At 41.5% G+C, this 19,501-nt stretch overlaps 1 protein-coding gene across 3 annotated transcripts in view; it reads left to right on the forward strand.

Moving 5' to 3' along the window:
- cdh13 (cadherin 13, H-cadherin (heart)) overlaps positions 1–19,501 on the forward strand; it is a 493,352-nt gene that overhangs the window by 408,395 nt on the left and 65,456 nt on the right. The window lies entirely within an intron of this gene.

Below are 19,501 nucleotides of genomic sequence, written 5' to 3' on the forward strand. Positions count from 1 at the left end.
TGGACTCCATCAGCTCCTTGATTACCTGCCCTATATATGCTACTCCCTTTGGTTTCTTCGCCAGTCGTCATCCAGTCGTCATTGTTTCTGTTCTATGTTGGTGCGCTGTTCGTGTGTGTTTTGTTCTTTCATTTATTAAATTTTTTCACTCCCTGAACTTGCTTCCCGACTTTCAGCGTACATCGGTACACCCCCCTACACTACTGGGTGCTAATTCTGTATAAACAGGCTTTTATTTGTCAAAAAGAAGAACAAGTGGTGTTCAAATGTCAAATTATAAAATGAACCATCTCCAAAAAGACACAATATCAAGTCATTTGTAAAAAATAAAAATAAAAATACAAGTAATAAAGTGTAGTAAAAAGAAGAGTGTGATGTTCTGTGGTGTGTACAGTTGAAGTCAGAAGTTTACATACACTTAGGTTGGAGTCATTAACACTAGTTTTTCAACCACTCAACAAATTTCTTGTTAACAAACTATAGTTTTGGCAAGTCAGTTAGGATGCATGACACAAGTAATTTTTCCAGCAATTGTTTACAGACAGATTATTTCACTTATAATTCACTGTATCACAATTCCAGTGGGTCAGAGGTTTACATACACTAAGTTGACTGTACCTTTAAAGAGCTTGGAAAATTCCAGAAAATTTCACCATGGCTTTAGAAGCTTCTGATAGGCTAATTGACATAATTTGAGTCAATCAGAATGGTAAATCACGGTCGCACGCATGGCGCAGACCGTGACAAAAAAATTCTAAATATTCCATTACCGTACTTCGAAGCATGTCAACCGCTGTTTAAAATCAATTTGTATGCAATTTATCTCGTAGAAAAGCGATAATATTCCGACCGGGAATCTGCCTGTCTGTAAACAGAGGGAAAAACCGAAAGACGGGGGCAGGGCAGGTCACGCGCCTAAGCCTTTGTCCTCTGATAGACCACTTAGCAAAAGCTCTCGTGTGTTTCAGCCAGGGCTTTGAATTACGTCATTCAGGTTTTTCCCGGGCTCTGAGACCCCATTGGAGACGTAGGAAGTGTCACGTAACAGCAGAGATCCTGAGTTTTTGGAAGAGATGTCAAAGAAAGCAAATAAATGGTCAAACAGGCCACTTCCTGTAAAGGAATCTCTCAGGTTTTTGCCTGCCAAATGAGTTCTGTTATACTCACAGACACCATTCAAACAGTTTTAGAAACTTTAGGGTGTTTTCTATCCATATATAATAAGTATATGCATATTCTAGTTACTGGGTAGGATTAGTAACCAGATTAAATCGGGTACGTTTTTTATCCGGCCGTGTAAATACTGCCCCCTAGCCCCAACAGGTTAACAGGATTCAAATATTCAACATTAGCTACCACCAATGTGCAAGTTGTAAAAGTAAACATTGAACTTAGGGATATCTCATTCTGTGTTGCTCGACAAATGTCCATTCCGGCGCAGTAGCTGGAGTTGCGCTCAGCTGGAGTTGCGCTCAGCTGGAGTTGCGCTCAGCTGGAGTTGCGCTCAGCTGGAGTTGCTGCTGTTATTGTTGTTGGAATAGTTGAGTCAGCCTTTCATTCATACCGCCGTGGCATCTGATTCAGCCTGGCCATGAGTTGTTGGAAATCCATGCCCTCGTTTGGTGATGCATCATTCCCTCCCACGAAGAGACTCATTACCTAGCTTGTTTTTGTCAAGACAGCAATGTGCAATTTCTTACGCCTACAACTTAAATCTATGTAACATGATCATGTTAACTACAACGTTTGTTAACTAGCTAGTAATATTAGCTATTGGCTGTAGTAATTTAACTTAGCTAGCTAGCTACCTCTGCTAACATTACAGCTGCTACAGGGTCGTCACTAGTTACCATAGACACAAAGTCAGAAGGGCGACATACTCGACCAATAAAACGAGGGAGTGTGATGATTCGTATGCCGGCTCAGAAGGCCCACCTACCTGACCAATCAGATGAAGGAGTGTGATGACACATTTGCCGGGTTATGTTATATTTTGAGTTCAAATTTGAGGTCCAAATAACTAAATACATTCAGGAACAAGAATTGTCAACGTCACAAAATGTCATAACATTGAGAAAGGACAAAAGTTTGAGGCAAAAGGTATTCCATTCCAAGCACAGAGGAATTATTATATTTGATAGAGCAACATTGTTAGTTTCCCTACAAGCCTTTCATTCTAGTAGTAATATATCATATTCTTGACCTTCAACAGATGCACAGCTTTGGCAGGAAAAAAAACTCAGTTGGAAGAGTACAAGTCTCCCATTCAATGGTGTTTCCTTTTAAGTTGTGGGCACTAAGACATATGAATGCCACCAGGAAAGACAGACAAACAAAAGCCAAAGAGAAATATGCTGCTGAAATGAACACGAAGGCAATATGTTCAAAGACAGATCACTGTAATTTATACCATACATTTTTACAATAATAATTTAATTTTAATAGTGTTAAAGTACCAACAATAGAATGTTCCTCAATAAAATGTAAGAAGATTGGACTTAAGAGTTCCACTCATGAATACTGGTGTCAATAAAATGTTCAATTTACAAGCAAATACTTTATGAATGTAATGTTACAAATAAACTTGCAAGGTTGCTAGCCAACTAGCCTCCTAACATTAGCCCTACTAGTCTGCTAACGTTAGCCCTACCAGCCTGCTAATGTTATTTTAGCACTGAATGAGTCAGCCAGTTGCTATCAACACCTTAACAGCTACATTAAAGTAAAGCAATATTTTGGAAATACATAACACTAACCAGTTATCATAGAATGTTAGCTATATGCAGTTAGCTTAGCCAGCAAGCTAGCCAGCTAGCTATTGTTAGTTATTTAGCCAATTAGCTATTAGCCTAGCCAGCCTAGCCATACACCACAGTACTGGTCAGCAAGCTAGAGCCCAACTACTGGAGACCAGCTAGAACACAACTAACACAACACAACTAAAACATAACCGCAGATTAAAAGAAAAGAGAGAGCAGAGACTTACAGATTGATGGTTGGGGCCATCCAATGGTAAAACTTTTAAAAGAGTGCAGGCTGAGTTAGGGGTGAAAAGTAGTTAAGGGTCTCCCTTTTTTAAAGCCTGTCCCTTTAAAAGTGACTGATGACTTTAATACTAGCACAAGTTCCCAGTGTTAACCCTTTAGACCCCAATATAATTCCTAGAATGCTGCTGTAGATTTCTGAGAATTTGAAAGATAAAGATAATTTTCTCACACATTTCAAATAAACAGACACAGCTCACAAACAAAGAGCAAATTACAATTCTAAGTTAACTTAGTTTTAAAGAGCACAACCTCTTCTCTAATATGACTCGATAGGAATAACACGCATGTTGCCTTTAATTGTAATAAGACAATCACTATAAAAAAACGATTAACACTCAACACAACAAAAAACCTAGAGTATTTAAATTGTAGTACATTACTTTGACTAAATTACTCACTGAAAAATATACCAAGTATTATATATTATACTTATAAATATTAACAAATTATAAAAAATGTGACCATAGAACAATATTCAGAAAGTATTTCAAAACACACACAAAGTATTTGACTGTCAACAAATCTTACTTCTTTAACAATGTAAAAATGCAAACAACTATTCAGAGACTATTTCAAAATGGAGATAACCTCTCTCAATAAGATTTAGTACAGACCAGGCCTGACACAAAATGTAGAAATATTAGCCTACTTGACAACAATTCAGTCAATTCCACAAGTATTAAGTAGAGATAGATAAAGAGAGAAGATACAAAACACAACAACTGTTCAGAGACAATTTGACACAATTTCCCCCAAAAATTTGTAGAACAAAATCTTATTTCACACTGTTTGCATTTAGCCTACAACATGTCATGGAAGTCCTGGAAGTACGGCCACATCTTGCAAAGTGGCACAGAACACATAGGAGGTTTCTACACATCTCCAACTCTTTGTCCTGTGTCCACTCTGGTTTGTTGTTTTGAAAAGTTTGTGGTTTGAAACTAGCTAACTTTTGAGTTTGGATCCCGCGACACAGTTGGCATCAGTTGCTGGGACTGCTAGTCTCTGTTCAGTGATCCTGCTGACCAAGGCCGGGTCTGAGGAACTATTTGGTGTAGCAGATAGGCAGTTAACTAGCAACTAGGCTATCAAGCTAGCAAGGTTTTCTTGAGGGCTTGAACACAGCCCACGATGCGGTTAGCCATTGTGGCTGGGACCGCGGATTGTACCGGGTTTGTGGCTGTCTGGATCCCTGCTGTTGTTTTCAATCTTCGCTGTGACCTGCCCTGTCTGGAACTGCAAGGAGTAACAGCGTTACCTACGTTGCTAGCTACCATGACAAAGACCAAAGCCGGCTGGAGTACCATTGAGGACAGTGGTATCTCTCTATTACACGTGAAGGATCTTTTAAACAAACAAAAAAGATTTCTACAAGTAGTTGTTAAAACAACAAGAAAATAGCTTCAAGTGTTTTGTCCAAATACTGGTGGATTCAACTAATAAAAGAATGGACGACCTGACTAGAGAGGTCCAGGACCTGAAGAACAGTTTGCAGAACAGCTCAATGAGTTGAAACCGGAGAACGGCAAGATGACAGCAATCTGTAGTCTTTGAGAGAGGACATCAGTTCTGTGTGTGAATCCATGATGACATTGACGGATAAATCAGACTATCCCGAGGGACAATCAAGGCGGAACAACATGGTTGTGGAAGGAATTGCAGAATCTCCACGAGACCTGGATGGAGTCTGAGGAAAAAGCGATGGAAATGATCTCTGAGAAATCGAAGATGGACCACAGGAAGATTGAGGTGGACCACAGGAAGATTGATTGCTTACATCCACTATGACAGGCTCATTGTCCACCCTCCCTCCCAGAAGACTGGAAGGGATGAGAGAACAGAGCATATGGGTTCGCAGTACACACACACACACACACACACACACACACACACACACACACACACACACACCAATTGATTAATGGAATGCTGAATGTATATATTTTTTTATCTTGCTTTGTTTGCTCTTTTCCATATTGTCTGTCTCTGATAAGCTACCCAGGAAAGGGCTGAAAATAACCCATATTAATATATGTAGTCTAAGAAATAAGTTTCATGAAATCAATAACTTCCTAACATCAGATAACATTCATTTATTAGCCATTTCTTAGACTCACTTAGATAATTCATTTGATGATACAGCAGTAGCAATACAAGGATATAACATCTATAGAAGAGACTGAAATGCTTATTGGGGAGGTGTTGCTGTATATATTCAGAGCCATATCCCTGTCATGCTTAGAGAAGATCTTATGTCAAGTGTGATTGAAGTGTTGTGGTTGCAGGTTCACTTGGCACAGATAAAAAGCCTTTTATTTTGGGGTGTTGCTATAGGCCACCAAGTGCTAACTGTCAGTATCTAAATAATATGTGTGAAATGCTTGGTAGTGTATGTGATGTAAACAGAGAGGTCTACTTTCTTGTGGACCTGAATATTTACTGGTTTTCATCAAGCTGTCCGCTCAAGAGGAAGCTTCTCACTGTAACCAGTGCCTGTAATCAGGTTCCCTTATTAATCAACCTACCAGGGTGTTTACAAACACTACACATTTTGGGGGGGTTTGTATCATTTGATTTACACAACATGCCTACCACTTTGAAGATGCAAAATATTTTTTTATTGTGAAACAAACAAGAAATAAGACAAAAAACAAGGGTGCATAACTATTCACCCCCCAAAGTCAATACTTTGTAGAGCCACTGTTTGCAGCAATTTCAGCTGCAAGTCTCTTGGGGTATTTACATTTACATTTTAGTCATTTAGCAGACACTCTTATCCAGAGCGACTTACAGTAGTGAATGCATGCATTTCATGCATTTTTTTTTTTGTACTGGCCACCCGTGGGAATCGAACCCACAACCCTGGCGTTGCACACACCATGCTCTACCAACTGAGCCACAGGGATGACCGGGTATGTCTCTATAAGCTTGGCACATCTAACGACTGGGATTTATTCCCATTTTTCAAGGCAAAACTGCTCCAGCTCCTGCAATTTGGATGGGTTCCGCTGGTGTACAGCAATCTTTAAGTCATACCACAGATTCTCAATTGGATTGAGGTCTAGGCTTTGACTAGGCCATTCAAAGACATTTAAATGTTTCCCCTTAAACCACTCAAGTGTTGCTTTAGCAGTATGCTTAGGGTCATTGTCCTGCTGGAAGGTGAACCTCCGTCCCAGTCTCAAATCTCTGGAAGACTGAAACAGGTTTTCCTCAAGAATTTCCCTGTACCATCCATCATTCCTTCAATTCTGACCAGTTTCCCAGTCTTTGCCGATGAAAAACATCCCCACAGCATGATGCTGCCAACAACATGCTTGGTGCTCTCTCTCAGGATGATGAGAGGTGTTGGGTTTGCGCCAGACATAGCGTTTTCCTTGATGGCCAAAAAGCTCAATTTTAGTCTCATCTGACCAGAGTACCTTCTTCCATATGTTTGGGGAGTCTCCCACATGCCTTTCGGCGAACACCAAATGTGTTTGCTTATTTTTTTTCTTTAAGCAATGGCTTTTTTCTGGCCACTCTCCCATAAAACCCAGCTCTGTGGAGTGTATGGCTTAAAGTGGTCCTATGGACAGATACTCCAATCTTCGCTGTGGAGCTTTGCAGCTCCTTCAGGGTTATGTTTGGTCTCTTTGTTGCCTCTCTGATTAATTCCCTCCTTGCCTGGTCCGTGAGCTTTGGTGGGCGGCCCTCTCTTGGCAGGTTTGTTGTGGTGCCATATTCGTTCCATTTTTTAATAATGGATTTAATTGTGCTCCGTGGGATGTTCAAAGTTTCAAATATATTTTTATAACCCAACCCTGATCTGTACTTCTCCACAACTTTGTCCCTGACCTGCTTGGAGAGCTCCTTTGTCTTCATAGTGCCACTTTCTTGGTGGTGCCCCTTGCTTAGTGGTGTATCAGACTCTGGGGCCTTTCAGAACAGGTGTATATATACTGAGATCATGTGACAGATCATGTGACACTTAGATTGCACACAGGTGGACTTTATTTAACTAATTATTTGACTTCTGAAGGTAATTTGTTAGGGGCTTCATTTAGGGGCTTCATAGCAAAGGGGGTGAATACATACGTATGCACCACTTTTCCAGTTTTAAATGTTTTAATTTTTTGAAACAAGTTACATTTCACTTCACCAATTTGGACTATTTTGTGTATGTCCATTACATGAAATCCAAATAAAAATCAATTTAAATTACAGGTTGTAATGCAACAAAATAGGTAAAACGCCAAGGGGATGAATACTTTTGCAAGGCACTGTATATCCAGGAAAGCCAAAGTTCCAAAAGCTGGGCCTAAAATAGTGCATAAGAGATCATACAAAAGATTTTGTTGTGACTATTATGTGGATGATGTAAAAAATATTTGTTAGTCTGATGTGATTAATAAGTAGCATCCAGACACTGCACTTGATGAATTTATGAAATTGCTTCTTCCAATTATTGATAAACATGCACCTGTTAAGAAACTGACTATTAGAACTGTTAAGGCTCCATGGATTGATGAGGAATTGAAAAACTGTATGGTTGAAGGAAATGGGGTTAAAGGAGTGGCTAATTAGTCTGTCTGCACATTTGACTGGCTGACTTACTGCAAATTAAGAAATGATGTGCGTAAACTCAACAAAAAGGAGAAGAAACTGTATTATGAAGCCAAGATCAGTGATATAAAGAATGATGGAGAAAAAAAACTTTGGAGTACTTTAAATGAAATTATGGGCAGAAAGGCAAATTCAACTCCATCTTTCATTGAATCAGATGGCTTTATTCATCACAAAACCATTTGATGTTGCCAATTATTTTAATGATTACTTCATTGGCAAAGTGGGCAAACTTAGGCAGGAAATGCCAACAACTAACAGTGAGCCATCGTATTCATGTATAAAAAAAACAAATAATGAAAGAAAAGCATTGCAAGTTTGAATTTTGTAAAGTTAGTGTGGGAGAAGTGGAACAATCATTGTTATCGATCAATAATGACAAATCTCCTGGCATTGACAACATGGATGGAAAGCTACTGAGGATGGTAGCTTCAATCTGAGCCTAGAGGAAAGTCTTTGTCCTCAGGCCTGGAGGGAAGCCAAAGTCATTCTGCTTCCCCAGGGTGGTAAAGCGGCCTTTGCTGGTTCTAACAGCAGACCTATCAGCTTGCTACCAGCTCTTAGCAAACTGTTGGAAAAAAATGTGTTTGACCAAATACAATGCTATTTCTCTGTAAACAAATTAACAACAGACTTTCAGCATGCTTATAGAGAAGAGCACTCAACATGTACTGCACTGACACAAATTACTGATGATTGGTTGAAAGATATTGACAATAAGAAGATTGTGGGAGCTGTAATGTTAGATTTCAGTGCAGCCTTTGATATTGTTGACTGTGTTATGTGTTATGGCTTTTCAACATCTACCATATCGTGGATTAAGAGCTATCTATCTAATAGAAGTCAAAGGGTTTTCTTTAACCTTTTCACACATACCAACAAATCAACCAAGAACTTCTCTCTTTATATATCTCTATTTAACACTTGTGGCATTCACTGAATTGTTGTCAAAGTAGGCTAATATTTCTACATTTTTTGTCAGGCCTGATCTGTTCTAAATCTTATTGAGAGAGGTTATCTCCATTTTGAAATAGTCTCTGCATTTTTACATTGTTACAGAAGTAAGAATTGTTGTCAGTTAAATAGCCTACTTTGTGTGGGTTTTGAAATACTTTCTGAATATTGTCCTCTGGTCACATTTTGGTTAATTTTTGTAATATTTATAATATATTATACTTGGTACATTTTGAGTGAGTAATTTAGTCAAATGCACTAGCATTTAAATACTCTGTTTTTTTTTGTCGCTATCATGTCAAAGCGCAAGGCAGGTGATATCAAACCCAAGACTTTTGATATCACATGAAAGAGTGTGGCCACTGCCACAGACCTTTGGGAAAGATAGCATACTATGAACATAATGCTAAGTTCTATGATAATGCTAAGTCCTATGATAATGCTAAGTTCTATGACAATGCTAAGTTCTATGGTAATGCTACGTTCTATGATAATGCTAAGTTCTATGATAATGCTAAGTTCTATGTTAATGCTAAGTTCTATGTTAATGCTAAGTTCTATGATAAATTCACTCATCAATGGACAGTTGAACAGCAAGAATTGGAATTGCCATTGCAGCAAAAATGATTTTGGCAGGGTGAACATGGTACGTGTGTATATTAAATGGAGTTATTTGTGTTTCCTCTGTAAAAGCATTCATAAGCTTGTCCCCCTAACTAGTGTGCATCAATAATATATCATAACAATTTATAAAGTTGGCTACTTTATTACCGAGCCTTTTAGGCCCCTTTTTAAATGTCATTCTAATAGAAACTTTTATTAGAAAAGTTTTTATTACTGTGATGTTTTTAACATTCATGTAGCTTACTTCAGATTTCAACACCATCTTTTTATCTGTTAATCAACACAGATCCAGGTCAAGCTCACACAGGTTGCAACAAATGCCTATAGACATTTCCATGTAAAAGGTGAAAAGGCAGATTACTCTATCATGCACTGGATGGACAATCTTGTACTGCAACGAAAGAATGAAGTTCACAAAATGCTAGGGAGTATGTGGACACAGGCGAAGATCAAGGCAGAGAGGAAAACTAAAGAGACTAAAACTTGGGCCAGATTCTCTGAGCTATTTAAATTGCCATATTTCATGCCCATAGACATGGCTGTAGTGGACCCTATGCATAATCTTTTACAGGGGACAGAAAAACAAGTTTTTACCGTCTGGAAGAATATTGGTTTGCTGGATGATGGAATACTAAGAATTATTCAGCTTAAAGTTGATGCACTGAATGCACCTGCAGACATAGGCCAACTACCCGCTAAAATCTCATCAGGGTTTTCTCATTTCAGTGCACAACAATGGAAAATTTGGAGTATGTGTTTACTCCTTATTCACTCTTAAGGGACTTGAGGAGGATGTCCATTATGATTGCTGGACCCATTTTGTCAAAGCCTGTATCATCTTATGTACAAGATGTATTACAATGGAGTAAGTTGGAGAGGCTAATCTCCACATGCAACAGTTCAGTGAGAGCTTTGCAAGGTTTTATGGAAAACGGTATTGCACACCAAATATGCACCTCCATAGCCACTTGAAGAAATGCATTTTGGACTATGGTCCAGTATATGGTTTCTAGTGCTTTCCGTTTGAACGAGCAAAATGGTTTCATAGGTAAACAGAAGACCAACAATCGCAGCATCTCAGTTCAGTTAATGAGAAAAGTTTTAACTTCCCAAGAGGTTAAGAGGATAGTCTGGCCAACTTTGATGAAATTAAAAACTTGTTAGCAGGCGGTCATGAGAGAGATGACATACATGTAGGTCCTGATGCTACCAAGTACCGGTGTTGAATTTGCAGTGAGCTCAGACATTATTTGCCTGCACCCTAAACAGCTGTTTGTCATAGCAAGTGAAGGTAGAAATGATCTGTATAGTGTCTTCACATTAATGTATCCAAACAAGGATCTCACCATTGTACAGCTGACAGAAAAGCATGATATGGGAGACATGTTTGGAGAGCTTGTAAGCACTGATCAAAGTAGAAGTTATCGTTCATGTGTACTTGCAAAGTGGTTCACCACTGACAGACAGATGCAGAGTTAACACCATCCATAGTAACACAGTTGTTCTCTTGTGATGTGCTTGTTGGTCCAGCACATCAAAATTACATGCATTTCTCATGTCATGGCTCATGTAGATATTTCCAGAAACATCCGAATCAACATAATTTCAAGCCCCCTGTTGAGGTTTGGGGCACGTCATTGGAATCTATACCAGAGGCACAGTTTATTCCAGTTCAGAGAATTATGAAGCTCTGTGCATATTGCCGGTATAAAGTGCAGTTTGCAAGGACTACAGAGACAGTAACTGGCAGTAGGCTACTTGGAGGGAAAACTATGAGAAATCAAGGGGCCTAGCATTGGGAATTTGAGAGCAAAAAGCTACTATTTATTTCTTAAATTGTAGCAGTAAAAATATTTGATGACTCATCATTGTGTTTATTTGATAAAGTGTATCATATCGTTTTTTTATATGGAAATGTGCATTGTCCTGTGAAACTGCTTGAGATGTTAAAATTCCATTTTTCAACCAGACTTTTTAGCTTGACCTTTAATCAATGGCACCTTTGTGTTTTACGTTTTCTGATAGCATGTTATGTATTTTATTGCCGTGCTTGTTTTTTCGTTTGATTGTTTTAAGTGTGTTGCTATTTTAAATGCACTTTCAATAGTTTGAATATAAGTTTGATATTGGATCTTTAATTGATGATCATTTGAATCTAGACTCAAGACTATGCATTAGGTTATAGGCCTACTAAATACATGTTTGGGGTAGATTGCTTGCTGAGCTGAACTGGGAAGTAATATGAGGACAATAGACAAGGTGTTAGGACTTATTAGCATGTGTAAAGTTCCATGAACTTCCAGAGCCATCTAATCAAGACCGATTAAGCTCTGTTTTTATTCTGACTTCTCAATACTGAGCTTCTACTTCTTATCATGAAATATATTCTGACTTACATGTACACACTCGGAAACAGGCCATATTACACAGTGTGTCTGACAGCTGATTGATGGCCAGTCACATTGTGTTTATTTTGTCCACTCGGCCCGTCACATTTACTCCCTTACTACAGCGCTGCTATTGTGCTGATATGGAATAGAAATATGACCTGGTGTGACAAAGGCAATTTCTCCTGTGGGCCAGAGCAGAGCCGTGTTAGGCTGGGCAACAAATTACATGTGGCTGTAATTTTCCTATCAGGCCCTGAGTGGATGTCTTGATGACAAAGTTTTCTGATTATAGCTGCAGTTCTCTCAGGGGCAGACTAGATCAACGTCAATTGATATCTCTCTCTTTTCACCCTTTTATCAACTAACAAGTAGGCATGTTTTTTCACAGTCCTGCTTAGACATCCGAGGTTATTAGACTCATTGTCAGCAGAGTAGCAGACAGTCAGAATGAAATGAAGAGAGCGTGAACAAGGTAGTGGAGGAAGAAGGCAAAGAAAGAATGAAGAGAGTGCTGCCCGGCACTCTGTAATTATTCCTTCATCCACAGTCCTCTGCACTGTTATCTCTTCCTCCCTCATTCCTGCTCAGCGAGTTCTGAATTCTGATGAAGTCTACAGACTGCCGAGGCCCAAAAACAGGTCCTGAACTTCTGGGGAATTTCAAATGAACTAATGGCTGCCCTCAAATGTCTTTTTCACATACAGTAGCTCACTGATAGAGGGGAGTATTATCATTGGCTTCTTGCCCTCTGGTTCTTTCAGCCAGTAAGTCACTGATCACTGCTGTCTGGAAGTGGAGAGAGGGAGCATGATTAGTGGCTTTGAAGTGTGCTGCCAAAACATCAGAACTCAGAAGTATGCACTTGTCTAAGTCACAGTGCACTCAGGATAGTCAAGGTGAGGTACATTGGCACTTTGAATCACTGTCAGACAGGTTGTGTGAGCGTGTACGTGTCTGTCCGTCCGTCCGTCTGTCTGTCTGTCTGTCTGTCTGTCTGTCTGTCTGTCTGTCTGTCTGTCTGTCTGTCTGTCTGTCTGTCTGTCTGTCTGTCTGTGTGTGTTTGCCTGTGTCAAATCCAGTTAGCAACGTGCATGCCCCGCCCACCTGAGGATCTGTCTTTTTCTGCCATCTATTTCCTGTGTTTGAGGGGTGCAAATTCACTTGTCACTTAAATCTCTCTGGATTGATTGCTTTCATTTTACTCCTGCGACCCTTTCATACTCCTGCTTGTGCCGGACGTTTTTTCCCGTTAATGTTACGACTACGGAAACGTTTGTAACGACCTGTCAAACACACCCCTATAATAGCTGAAATGGGCTCAATGGAATGCATTGTCTTTCTGTTGCATCTATAATGCTATAGCTTTGTCTGGATTTAACGCATCGCCTCGACACTTACATCATAAGACGAGACGAAAGATACCTTTATTTTAATGGGTGTACATTTTTTGTGGAGTTGAAAGAAGTTACAATTGAATACAATTGAAATGTTTCCATATTAAATGTCTTGAAATGAAAGCAACTTCCGAAAAGGAACACTCGGTTTATAGTGATATTATGTCTAATATCGGAAAACATTTAAAGTATGCATAGATAGGAGCAGACTAGAGCCGAGCCTGTTGATTTTTAATCTGAGGGTATCCTGCTATTGACACACTTGTTGAATTATGCAACAGAACGTGACAACAACAGTAATTAATGAGGCAGTCTAGACAGTGCAGGTAGTGTGGACAGAGCAGGTAGGGTAGACAGAGCAGGTAGGGTAGACAGAGCAGGTAGGGTAGACAGAGCAGGTAGGGTAGACAGAGCAGGTAGGGTGGACAGAGCAGGCAGGGTGGACAGAGCAGGCAGGGTAGACAGAGCAGGCAGGGTAGACAGAGCAGGTAGGGTAGACAGAGCAGGTAGGGTAGCCAGAGCAGGCAGAGTAGACAGAGCAGGCAGGGTAGACAGAGCAGGTAGGGTAAACAGAGCAGGTAGGGTGAACAGAGCAGGTAGGGTAGACAGAGCAGGTAGGGTAGACAGAGCAGGTAGGGTAGACAAAGCAGGTAGGGTGGACAGAGCAGGCAGGGTAGACAGAGCAGGCAGGGTAGACAGAGCAGGCAGGGTAGACAGAGCAGGTAGGGTAGACAGAGCAGGTAGGGTAGCCAGAGCAGGCAGGGTAGACAGAGCAGGCAGGGTAGACAGAGCAGGTAGGGTAAACAGAGCAGGTAGGGTTAACAGAGCAGGTAGGGTAGACAGAGCAGGTAGGGTAAACAGAGCAGGCAGGGTAGACAGAGCAGGCAGGGTAGACAGAGCAGGTAGGGTAGACAGAGCAGGCAGGGTAGACAGAGCAGGTAGGGTAAACAGAGCAGGTAGGGTGGACAGAGCAGGCAGGGTAGACAGAGCAGGTAGGGTAGACAGAGCAGGCAGGGTAGACAGAGCAGGCAGGGTAGACAGAGCAGGTAGGGTAAACAGAGCAGGCAGGGTAGACAGAGCAGGTAGGGTGGACAGAGCAGGCAGGGTAGACAGAGCAGGTAGGGTAAACAGAGCAGGTAGGGTAGCCAGAGCAGGTAGGGTGCCAGAGCAGGCAGGGTAGACAGAGCAGGCAGGGTAGACAGAGCAGGTAGGGTAGACAGAGCAGGTAGGGTGGACAGAGCAGGGAGGGTCCTACAGAGCAGGTAGGGTTGACAGAGCAGGTAGTGTAGACAGAGCAAATGTTTGGTGTTTGCAGCCCTGTTCCACCCCTTTATGTTAATTATCATACATGCAAATACACCCAGTGTATTTATGCAAAGTAGGCACATATACATTTTTTATTATAACACAAAACACAAATAAAATACCTGATATCATTAGAAAATGTATATATGAGTGCATTCTAAGAAAAGAAAAGTTACATTTCACAATTCATGTAATTCCTGAATTTCCACCAAAAACACTGAACTCCATTAATTATTTGTCCAGTAAAATATTTGATGTGCTATAATTCAGTCAATATCTAATGGATAAAATAAAAATCCTCCATTGTCCAACTGTTTCCCTTATTAGAATTGTTTTTAAAACCTTTCAACAATTTTGATGAACATTGCTAATCCAATCTTGATCATCGCAGTCCTCCCATGTTATTTATGATGGCTGATTATGTAGCAAAATCTCACCCCATATGACATGTCAGTGAGGAAGCCTTTAGCATTATCCCTTCCCCACTTCTTCCACCTGCACCAGCAGCAAACAGCCCCCAGGCTCCAGCGCCCCAGCCTGAGACGGAGAGGCACAGAGGGGGGCATCAATATGCAGCACACCTCTGGAAATCTACTTGGTTGACACAGCGTAAAAAAGCGCAAGGGGGACAAAGATAAATGAGTTAGTGCCTATTTCAGCATTTTTACTGGAGACTTAGCAGATCTGTGGCTTGTAGATGTGGACCCGTGCATGGCTCCATGAGCAGGCCAGGGGTTTGGTGTTGCACTGATTACTGCCTCCTAGCTCTACCCATCTTGCACGGGGGCCGGATTAGGAGGCGCACAGAGCAGAGTGTAGTGGGGTCTGTCTGATGGGATGTGATGTACAGTAGGAGTCAGCGTTTCTCTCCAGCTGCTGGGGACATTTACAGCATCACTCCTGTCACAGGAAACACTAATGAACATAGGACCCCATGCTGCACTGGAACAGATGTTAGATACACATCCATATTGTACTGTATTTACAGGTGTGGTCAAATATATTGGCACCCTTGCTGCATGATTCACGATTTCTTCTAAAAACCTTCGGTGTTTACACATGTATTTGTGTGATTTACAACGACACAGGAACAAGAAAGAGAAAAAATCTAAATTGAAATTGAGATTTTTCACTTCAAAGTCAAAAATGGCCTGGACTAAATTATAAAACATTCTAATTAATTTGGTTTGCAATGATTCTAGTTTACTGTGTAATTTATCTCACCTGTGGTAAGTTGCAGATGCCTACAGTTAAAAAATAGTAATTCAACCAGTTTTGAAAATAAAAATATAAAATGTTCTCTACAGTGCACTTACAGTCCTTAATTTAGCAAATGGTCTAATCCAATGCACTTACGATAAGTGTATTTGAATGAGGATTTAGAATAAACCACTTAGTACAAGCTTTCTCAGAAATACTTACTGTCAGTAACAATGGTACCAATCAGATCTCTCTCTCTCTCTTACACACTCTCTTTTCTTCTCTCTCTCTGTTTGTCTGTCACACACACACACACACACACACACACACACACACACACACACACACACACACACACACAGTATGCATAACCATATGCATCTGATGCAATGGTAGTGTAATAGTTGATCCTAAAGGGGTCTCCACCTCATGCAGAGATAGCTATGTGTACTGTGTGGGTGAGCAGATTTCTTATAAAGAGTGCTGCTGCGTTGTCTTAACGTCCTCTCTCAGGGTGTCACCGTCATTATCCTAGAATAGACTGCATCTTCCTGTGATGTAGGAAAAGCACTCCCCTGACTGGTCTGTCCTGGGTCCTGGAAGATCTGAGTCCTATAAGGTGTCCCCAGGGAGGCTCTAACCGTCAGATGAAAGCTGAAATGGGCTCAGACTCAGTTCTCGGTAGAGTAGGGTCAGGCCTGGATTTGCCTTACAGCACCGGAGAGAAATTCTGCCGCTCAAGCAGAAATAATGTGAGCAAATCAACTTGCTATTGGGTATTTTACAGTGCAAGCAGAAAGTACAGGCAATTTCTGCCTCCAATCTTTTCTCATTTGTGTGTGAGCGCGTATGCTTGTGTGCGGGTGTATGTGTGTTTGTAGTGAGAGAGAGAGAGAGAGAGAGAGAGAGAGAGAGAGCGAGAGGCAGAGGAGGAGGAGAGAGAGAGAAGGATAAAAGGGAAAATTCTAGATGTGGATGTATATGATTATTTGGACAATTGGCTGTGACAATTTGCAATGTTGCTGATAAACATGTACCCTGTATGAGAAAGATGTTTTTTTTTTATTTGCATAATGTATTTTTAATGTCTCTCTAATGACCTTAAAAGAAGGTTAATGGTCCCTGTGTTTGTACACGTTGTGCTGCCTCATTTGGGGTTACCAGGGAGCTGGGGTGATTCAGTACCATAACCTGGCCTCACAGGGCTGCTCTTAATGCTAGGCACTCACTATAGAGACTAGAGAGGTAGCAAGGGAACATTTTGTGCATCACCACTGTGTACAATAATATTACAGTATGTGTGGGTGTCACTTACTGTATGTCTAGAGCGGGAGCGTGGAAGGAGAAAGCATCTGTTATGCATTACTACTACTAAGTGTGTGTTTGAGTGCCTCTGATGCTTATGCAGTTGAAATCGGAAGTTTACATACACCTTAGCCAAATACATTTAAACTCAGTTTTTCACAACTCCTGACATTTAATCCGAGTAAAAGTTCCCTTTCTTAGGTCAGTTAGGATCACCACTTTAATTTAAGAATGTGAAATGTCAGAATAATAGTAGAGAGAATGATTTATTGCAGCTTTCATTTCTTTCATCACATTCCCAGTTGGTCAGAAGTTTACATACAACTTCAACTTTACATGGGAACTGAGGTTTAAATTCCTGGAAAGAAAATAAATAATGGCATACGATTTTGTTGAGAGTAATAGGTTTGGAGTGTTTTTATGCTGTATTTAAGGAGGTCCCCCTCTCATAGCATCATTCTGATACATAGTGTATCTGATTAGCATCAGTGGCTGAGACTCTGATGTGGCAGAGCCCTGTCTCTGTCCTGTCTGATGTGGTAGAGCCCTGTCTCTGTCCTGTCTGACGTGGCAGAGCCCTGTCTCATCCAGCTGGAGAAGAAGACAGACAGTAAGACAGGGCCATCCCCAGCTGGAGGGGACAAAAAAATAGGACAGACAGGGCAGATCAGGGTAGGCAGGGAAGACAGGGGAGGACAGAGCAGGGCAGACCAGGAGCAAGGCAGACCAGAGCAGGGCAGACCAGGGCAGGGCAGACCAGGGCAGAGCAGACCAGGGCAGACCAGACCAGGGCAGGGCAGACCAGGGCAGACCAGACCAGGGCAGGGCAGACCAGGGCAGACCAGACCAGGGCAGACCAGATCAGGGCAGACCAGATCAGGGCAAGGCAGACCAAAGGGTTCCAAAATGGTTCATCGGCTGTCCCCATAGGAGAAACCTTTTTGGTTCCAGTTAGAAGAACCCTTTTTGGTACTAGGTAGACCTCTTTTGGGTTCTATGTAGAACCCTCTTACTGTCTGTCTTCTCCAAAAACGGTTCTTCAAAGGTTTTCCTATGGGGGCAGCCGAAGAACCCTTTAAGGTTCTAGATAGCACCTTTTTTTCTAAGAGTGTACAGGCCAGAGGGCCGGGCAGGACAGGGCAGAGCCGGTAGACATTACCTGGTTACCCAGACTCATTGCTTTCGAACCATCTGATTGGTCCCAAAAACATACATGGGTAAACCAACGTCTTTGATTTGTACAATGCCACTAGTCACCACAAATGGCTTCAATGATGGCAGATTCAAACTGACGTATGTAGCAATCAAAGAAATCAGTGTGAGTTGTCAGGCAAGGGTAAACAGGACAGAGAGGGAAGGCTGGCCAGTCACCAGTCAGTGGGACACAGTCAACAGCTCTAATTATTCAGCAGTACCACTGGCCTCTCCACTGGAACCCGCACTCAGTCCTCCTCACTGCACACACACACTCCCACTCACAGCCCCTGGACAGGCCAACTGGAGGGATTTATTGCACATCTCTTCTCTCTCTCTCTCTGTGTGTGTGTGTGTGTGTGTGTGTGTGTGTGTGTGTGTGTGTGTGTGTGTGTGTGTGTGTGTGTGTGTGTGTGTGCGTGTGAGAGAGAGAGAGAGATAGAGAAAGGATCTGAAACATCTGGACTGGGAGAAGGGAGGAGAGGGCAGGATATGGGTCTTTGTCCAGAGTCCTGATGCTTGATGGGCTAGTTGGACCTGAACAGAGAGAGGAGGGCCAGAAGGCTCGCTGTAGGACAGATGTTTGGTTACACTCAGTGGAAGCCTCTATTCAGAGGACTTAAACTGTGGATCTGGCCACACTCATGTAGATTTAGAGAGACATATCATACATATCTGTCTAAATCAGACAATCAGGTGGAAGAATGACTTCCTTTCTAGGCTCCAATTCCTCAAAAACACAGCGGTGTTGCGGGAAACGGGTGGGGGAAAACCTTTTATATGCTTTATCATTTAAGCTGCAACCGAATAGATTCTATCAACAAATAGGCTTGCAGTCAATACAAACCATTGAACAATGTATTACTGGATCAAGCGACTATCTGTGTACCCAAAGCAGCAGGATAATCATCTTGTTTTCGCCTCTTTCCAAGCGATGAGCTTCTCTCTGTGTGTATGTATTGTTGTGTGATGCCTGGTGGTGATGGAGGACTGATAGCCAGGAAGTGTGTGTGTGTGTGTGTGTGTGTGTGTGTGTGTGTGTGTGTGTGTGTGTGTGTGTGTGTGTGTGTGTGTGTGTGTGTGTGTGTGTGTGTGTGTGTGTGTGTGTGTGTGTGTGTGTGTTAGATGTGTTTACTGATGGGAGAATGGGGACATATTGGGGTTAATGACCTGTGAGAATGTTTAAACTTGGTTCTGACTTCTCATTCTACTATAAAATGAGCTGTGTGCACAGTCCGTGTGTGTGTGTGTGTGTGTCGGTCTGTTTGTGTGAAAGTATGTGTCTGTTTTGTTTCTTGCTATCTCTTTCCATATGCATGCAATCTGTCTGTGGTAATGTGTGTGTGGGTGTGCACTGTACAGTACTGTATATCCGGTCATGTCAGGTGCATGCGTTTTAAATGCGGTATGTTGTTGTGGTAATTTAATAGGTGCATGGTGGGAGAGAGGAATAGGGAGATAGAGATAGAGGAGAGGTGTCATT

This window comes from Salmo trutta, chromosome 7, assembly GCF_901001165.1.
Source record: "Salmo trutta chromosome 7, fSalTru1.1, whole genome shotgun sequence".
Classification (NCBI taxonomy): Eukaryota; Metazoa; Chordata; class Actinopteri; order Salmoniformes; family Salmonidae; genus Salmo; species Salmo trutta.